Genomic DNA, 7,545 nt, shown 5'->3' on the forward strand with positions numbered 1-7,545 from the left:
GGTGCCCCATCAAACAAGCCACCCTGTGGACCAGCCTTGGGTCTGAGCTTAGACCTGCCTTGGCTCTGCCCAGTGGCCTACTGAGTGCCTGAAATCCAAACACTTGCTTCTCTTTAATCCCACCAGGACTTCTTGTGTCCACAACTCCAGTACATGTATTTGCGCTGTATCTTTGTGCCGAGAGAGGACGCCAGGTAGGGAAGAGGCAGTCAGGGTCTGGTAGCCAGAAGCTGAGATGCCCTGAGAATCAGAAGCTGTACCCCCTTGCCTCTGCTGTTTCCAGAATTAACTAAAATGGCCAGCCACAGTCTTTGGAAAGGCCCATCTAGAGGTGGGGGTCTCCCAAAACTGACTTTCCCCTTGTTCACAAGCACCAGTTTAGGATCAAGGACAGAGTCTGAGTGATCCAGGGAGAAACCCATCTTCCCTGCTCCCCTGGGGCTTCTCACTTCACAGAACAGGATTCCTTGGGTCCATGTCACCTGCTTTTGCTTTCTCTATCTGTCCCCTACTTCCCTTTTCTGCTGCCCACCTCAGTGCCTGCTGTCCCACCATGACACCCCCACTCTCCCAGCTGTGCCACCCTGACTTCTGTAGAGGCCAGTTTGAATTTGTACACATATAACTGCAGGGGGACCCAAACTGCTGCTTTCCCTGCTGACCTTGATCTTTATTCCTGGATGAGGTATTGGAAGGAGTTTATATTCATTCATCTTATGCAAGGCCAAAAAGGGGGGAGGCTGTATATTTTTACATTGAAATTGCGAGTCTTGCCTACAACTCCTTCTGCACAAGCCACATGGCAATGATTTGTGTGCATGCCCTTGTCCGATCACAGCTGCGTGCAGGTGCCCAGCACCCATGAGTCACCGTCTCGGCAGCGAGCTGTTTCCAGCCATGCCTCGCTTTCAGCAACCCCTCATATATACAGGCTTCCCCAGTGGACCAGTCCACATGGTGAAGCTTCACCAGGAAGCCTTGACTTTGCAGAGAAAAACCATCTCTGCTTTCTTTGAAGGGCATGTGGATTTGCACACGAATTCCACCCAACTCTTCCAAGCCATGTCTTTCATAAAACCAAGGACCCTCTTGGCCCTATGGGGCGTCTCCATGCATCCCTATCCCCAGAGCCAAGCAGGAAACGCAGAGTTACCATTTAGATCTGTTTTGCTGTAGTTTTTCTTTTACTGGTCAAAGAGAAAAATAATCTCGTCTACCCTAGAGCACCCCCGGCTTCTCTCCACGTCTGATTTGGACTCACAGCCCACAGAAGCCCTTGACTGATGTTGATCCTTAGGCTCTCAGATCCAGGAAACCCAGTTTTCCCCCTTCTCACATCCCACCCCACGTACACACATTGTACCTCCCCGACACACACACAAAACTAGACTCCCCTCGCTTCCCGCAGTTCTTGTCCAGGCACACAGAGGAAGTAGTGTCCATGTAGCCCAGACCCGTCACTATCTTGAGAAATCTAGACCCACTGTGGGAAGTTATGCCCCCTCTGAGCCCATATCCAGCCTACCAAATGGTTTTTACATTTTTTTAATTGATAAAAAAATCAAATGAATAATATTTCATGACATGAAAATTCTATAAAATTCAAATGTCGTGTCAGTAAAATTGTTATCAGGACACAACCACACCTACCCATTGACATACTGGCTGTGGCTGCTTTTGCACTACAACATAGGTGAATATTTGCAACAGACAAGGTAAGGCCCATAAAGTTGGAAGTATTTACAATCCGGTTCTTTGCTAACTTTGCTAACCTTTGCTATGGAGGACTGTCTCATTGAAGAATAAATCAATTTGCATATGGCTTGGGAGGGGCAGAAAATAGGAGCCAGGGTCAGAAGAGACAGGAGAGAGGACTTCTTTCTGTAGGGAAAAGACTTTCTAATAGCCTACCCTAAGGTGCATGGGCTACCTTGGGAGGTAGAAAGTTCCCTGTCCTTGGAGAGGATTTGAGCAGACGTTGATCACTTGACACAGATGATTTCAAGGCAACTCAATCATCAGAGAGTGGACGAACTTGCTGGCCTTTAAGACTGTATTAGCAACTAAGGCTGCTTTGACAAGATTGTACACCCTGAGCAGCTTGAACAACAGAAATCTCTTTCTCAGACTTCTTGAAGCTGGAAGTCCAAGATCAAGATGTCGGCAGGGTTGGTTTCTGGTGAGGCCTCTCTCCTTGGCCTCTAGACAGCCACCTTCTCGTCTTGACTTCACATGGCCTTTCCTCTGTGTATGGACATCCCTGGTGTCTCTTCCTCTTCTTATAAGGACACCAATCCTGTTGTATCAGGGCCCCACCCTTCTGATCTAATTTAACGTTGGTAACCTCTTTTAAAGGTCTTGGGCTTCGACATAAGAATCTGGGCAGGACACAATTCAGTCCACAGTGAAGAGTCCTGGGATTTGTAAGGGTCTTTGATTTTAGGAGCCTCCAAGCAACACTACTGTTTCTGGCTTGCTTTCCCACACTGGTTCTCAGCCTTTAGCCTTCACTTCGTCCATTGTTCCCCAAGGACTGGCCATGTTCCAGATGTGCCCCCGCAATACCCAAACCTCTCTCACCTCTGCATTAGCTTCCTGGGGCGGTCACTACAAACAACCACATACTGGGAGGGGCTTAAAACACAGGAATGTATTCTCTGGAGACTGGAAATCAAAGTGCTGGCAGGACCACACTCCCTCTGAAACCTGTAGGGAAACCTTTCCTGCGACTTGCTGGCTTCTGGGGGTTTTCTGGCAGTCTTGGTGGTGGTGGGCTTGCAGCTGCATCACTCCATCTCTGCCTTCGTTGTTATAGGGTATCCTCCCTGAACATCTGTCTTCACACAGCTGTCTTCTTATAAGGGCACTAGTCCTACCGGATTAGGGGCCCACCTGACTCAAGCATGACATCGTCTCAACTAATTACACCTGCAATGACCCTGTCTCCAAATCGGGTCACATTCTGAGCTACTGGGGGTTAGGGCTTCAACATCTTTTGAGGGGACACAATTCAACCCCTAATCCCTCTAAGAAGCTTGCTCTTTTGCCTTGACTGGTCCCCCTGGGAGATAAAGTCCCCAGAAGCCACCAGGGCCCGGCCATTGCTGTCATGCATATCAACCCTGCCCCTGATCCATCGTGTCACTGAATTCCAACAGTCCCAGGCTTCAACTCTGTGGGTGAAGGTGGCATCCTGTGTATAAATGGCTTGTCTGTAGTGAGGCAGTCCCTTGACCACTGAATGTGCTTCACAACCCCATCTGATGTGTTGGTGACACAACCTTTGATTATATTTATACTTTTCCTTGGTAGCAAAGGAGTGGACCTTGATGAGCTATGCGTGTGTTGTTTCCTTTCTCAGCTTTGCCTGCGATGCAAGGAAGTGCCCCAGGCAGGCTCCTGTGGATGTTCTCCCTGGCTGCCAGCCCACCTGGCCCTCACCTGCATGCACCTGTAAGTGAGGGAGTCAGCCTGAACTCTGAGGGGAATGAGAGGCAGGCACTGGCACTCTGGGCCCGGGAAGGTGGGAGCCACAAGTGTCTGTCCTGTCTGGTCAGTACTCCTAGTACTTAACCCAAATCCCTGACTCCCACCTGAAGGCTGCACAATCTCTGCGCATTCTCTGTTGCCAGTTTAATTTAGGAACCAGCTGAGGGCAGAGAGTTGGGGGAAAGTCGGCACATCCACTGAGCACCTCGGTTCATCTAGCCAGGGTTGCCTGTGAGAGTGAGACCCTGGCACAGGGACTTAGACGGGCTGCATTAGCAGGGCCAGGCAGTCTCAGGATTCCCCTCTGCCAAGCCAGATCAAAAATGGGTTTTCCAGGATTAATAGACTTGTAAAAAGACCCTTTGTGTCAGGGATCCCTGAGTGCCTGGGCCAATGGTTTTCAGCCTTTTTTATTTCATGGCACACTTGAACCTATAGTTATATTTCCACAGCATGCTTAAATTACGTTGATTTGAAAAAGAGTTAAAGAATATACTTACTATGCTTTGAACTTCTTTCAAAAATAATTTAATTAATGGTCTTTAAAATTTTTCACCTATTCTCTCATAGCACACCAGTGTGCCATGGCACGGTGGTTGACTATCCCTGGCCTAGGCCCTGGCCAAGTGTCTGACAGCCACTGTTCATTGAACACTCACTCCATGCCAGGCCTGTTGCGTCCCTGTGATGGTCCTGGGAGGCAGGTACCTTTATGCCCATTTCAGCAAAGCAGCTATGGGACAGAAACAGAAACCAGCTTAAGTTACAGAGCCAACATTTTCTTTTCTTTTCTTTTTTTTTTTTTTTTTTATTGAATGGTAACTATGTACATTAATGCACTTCTGGGGTACAGTGTGGGGTTTTCACACACAATCCGAAACACTTCCATCAAACTAGTTAACATAGCCTTCGTGTCATTTTCTTAGTTATTATTTTAAAATGTTCACATTCTACTCTTAGAAAGATTCACTTGTACCCTTGTAAGATAAACCTCAGAAGTGATCCCTCCAATCCCCCTCCCTCCATCCATTTCCCCCTCCAACATTTTTTTAAAAGAATCTTTGGGCTGTCTGTTCCCTGAAACCCACCACCATGTTGGGGGATTCATGGTCAGCTGCCCGTGAGGGTGTTACAGTCTCAGCCCCTGAGGTCTGTTTGCAGCTCATAACCAGGACAGAGGGAGGAAAAACAGGAAGTCAGGGAAGGAAGGGTGCAGGGAAGGTCGGAGACCCTCATGGGGATTTTTGCAGAAGTTTCAAACTTATATTCTCAGGCTCCCATTGCAACCCAGGTTTCCAGGAAATGTGAGTTTCCTGCTCAGTGGAACCCTGCCACCCCTTTTCCAAGAACACAAAGGATCTGTCTCACGGCTTAAGATGGCTGCCCTCCCTCCACGGAGGACTGAGCTGGAAGAAACAGGCCTCACCTGGAACATGGCTGATCTAAGTAAGACGTTGTGTCCCAAACATGTTCTAGAGACCATTCATTCCTTGGAAGACCAGCTAGATATTACATTGTGGAAAGGGCTCTGGGACAGACACTCGTTGAACAACATCAAACTTGATTGTAAGACTTACCAGAACTTTGAAGAGGCAATTTTGTGTAATTGAATCTCTAAAAGGGCAGTAGGAGGTGGCTCTTTCCAAGCTTTTCCAATCTGGTTTATGAATCCCCAAAAAGATCAACCTCTGTGAACTTGGCTTGGTATCTTACATGGCACTCAAGGAGCACATGTTTAGTATGCTGGGCCTCAGCAAAGAGGTAACCACCAGTGTTTATATATACACCATTTACTAAGAGATGGAGAAAATAGATCCTGGGAAAGGCTGAGCCCTGGAAAACCTGAACCCTGCCCCTGATGCGTCACATTTCCCGTCCAGGCCTGGCACTGGTAGACCCCAGTTCCATGTGTGTCCATGCACAAGGGCACCACAAGAGAAAACTCTGGCTGATAGTGTCTTCCAAGGGAAGGGTCAAATTGGCCATGTGTTAATGGCTTCCCCACCATAACATGGCTTAGAGACCAATGTAAAAAGATATATACCTGTAAGATCTAGAAGGAGGAAGAGTTGATCCAAGGAGGGAAAATACCTAATATATCTGCCTTCTCTACCCCCTTCTGTACTCTGGGCAGACATTACTAATCACAGCATGCCTTCCCACTGATCACAGATGCAAGCAACCTCAGGGCATTTGAGTTGCTACTTAAGGCGCCTGTGAGTGATCCTCCTTGATCTCATGCTTCTCATCCTCTCATAGAAGCAGGTTCTGAGGCCCAGAGAAGATAAAAATCCCTAAGGTAAGGTACCTTCTAAGAGGCAGAGATGGGTCTCAGAAACTTCTAGAAGCCCAGTCATTTGGGCTATTGTTAGTGGATCATCCATCGGGGCCCTACAGATGCTTCTTTTTAGTCAGAGAACTTGAAAAATGCAGAAAGATTCTGTCCTTAAGACTCTGAAAATAATCCTATTTGATAATCTACCTGCTTCGGGATAAATCATTCATCTTCTATGCTAGCTTACCTGCAAGGCCTGAATGCTACCCTCCCCCCCATCCCCATCAGCAATAACAGCTGAGCTGAAAGACATGGCATATGAGAACCTTCAGGAACAATGATGTGTATAGTGGTGTTTAGGGGAGCCAGAAGGGCTGTTCTTTCTTGAGGAGGTTTTTAAAAAGTCTTCTGCATTTCATTCTGGGCATCTGGGAAGTCATGGTATGTTACATGTAGAGAGGAAGAAAAGGAACCCAACTCTAGTTGTTCTTTGGTTTCTTCCCTGTATGGAAGACTCAAAATCAAGTTTTCACCCAAAGCCCTCTGGGGTCCTAGTGGACCACCAGCTCTACTCCTCAGCTCTTGCAATGCCACTTAACAGCTTGGTGGTTGTGAGCTCCTTCTGTCCCCTGCCTCTCCATTTCCTTCTTCCTCTCACTACGCCCCACCTCTCACTACCCACCTCCTGCCCGATAATATCTCCCCCAGACCATGAGCCGAGGAGAAAAATTGCACAATAGTAGAGATGAAAAATAGCTGCCATGTATTTAGCTTAAATTAGCTCAGAAGAACGGCTCCCTCCCTCCATTGAGCAGACAGCAATTGTTTATGCCAACACGCTATTTGCATCGTGCCTTCTTAGATTCAAAAGTGTAATGATTAAAAACAAATCTTAGTTTTTCTTTTCCACCACTTAACAAACAATTCCAGCTTGGCTAGTTCCTTCTAGTTTAAAAATAACCCTGACCACCAGCACTAGAGTGAAAATTTTGGAAAAGCTGATGGCAGGATATCAGGAGGAAATACAGACTGGCAATAGCCAGAGGAGCCTTTTCCGTGTGGTGGGTGATGGGACTGCCAGGGTGGGAGAGGGACCTCTGTGTCCTCCCATGGATGCCAACATTCTGGGTTGGTTCGGTCTATAGACTTACTTCCTCATCAGCCGCTCATTCAGGGGATGATTTATTGAGCATCTACTACATGTTAGGGCCTGGGCATTCGGTGATGACTGATGCAAAATCTCACGCATTCTGAAGATTAGAACCAAATGGGTGAGAACGACAAGACACATGGCCAACAACAAATAGCTAAATCTGCAACTCACAAAGGTCTATGGAAAGGAAACTCACAGGAGGCCAGGGACGTGGGAGGGATACAACTGTGGAGAGCCCTGTTGGCAAAGGACTTTCTGAAAGGGTGACATTTAAGTCAAGATCTAAAAGAAGAGGGAGGGGAAGGAAGGGATTCTAATCTAGGATTTCTCAGTCTCAGCACTGTTGATATTTAGAGCTAGATGATCCTTTGGGGTGGGGACCGTCCTGTGCATCGCAGGCTGTTGTGCAGCAGCCCTGGCCCTTACCTACTAGATGCCAGTAACAACCACCTTTTCCAGCGTGACATGTGAAAACGTCTCCAGGCATTGCCAAGAGTCCTCTGGGTTTGTCTCTCAGCCACACTACTAGGATTCGAATCCAGCAACCTCCCATCTTCAGCTTTCCATGAGAGAAACAGAACAGAGGGAAATACTCAAACCCAAGGAGGGGGTTCCTTGAGTAAACACA

The sequence above is a fragment of the Otolemur garnettii genome, unplaced genomic scaffold, assembly GCF_000181295.1.
Source record: "Otolemur garnettii isolate 467f Iridium unplaced genomic scaffold, OtoGar3 scaffold00038, whole genome shotgun sequence".
Classification (NCBI taxonomy): domain Eukaryota; kingdom Metazoa; phylum Chordata; class Mammalia; order Primates; family Galagidae; genus Otolemur; species Otolemur garnettii.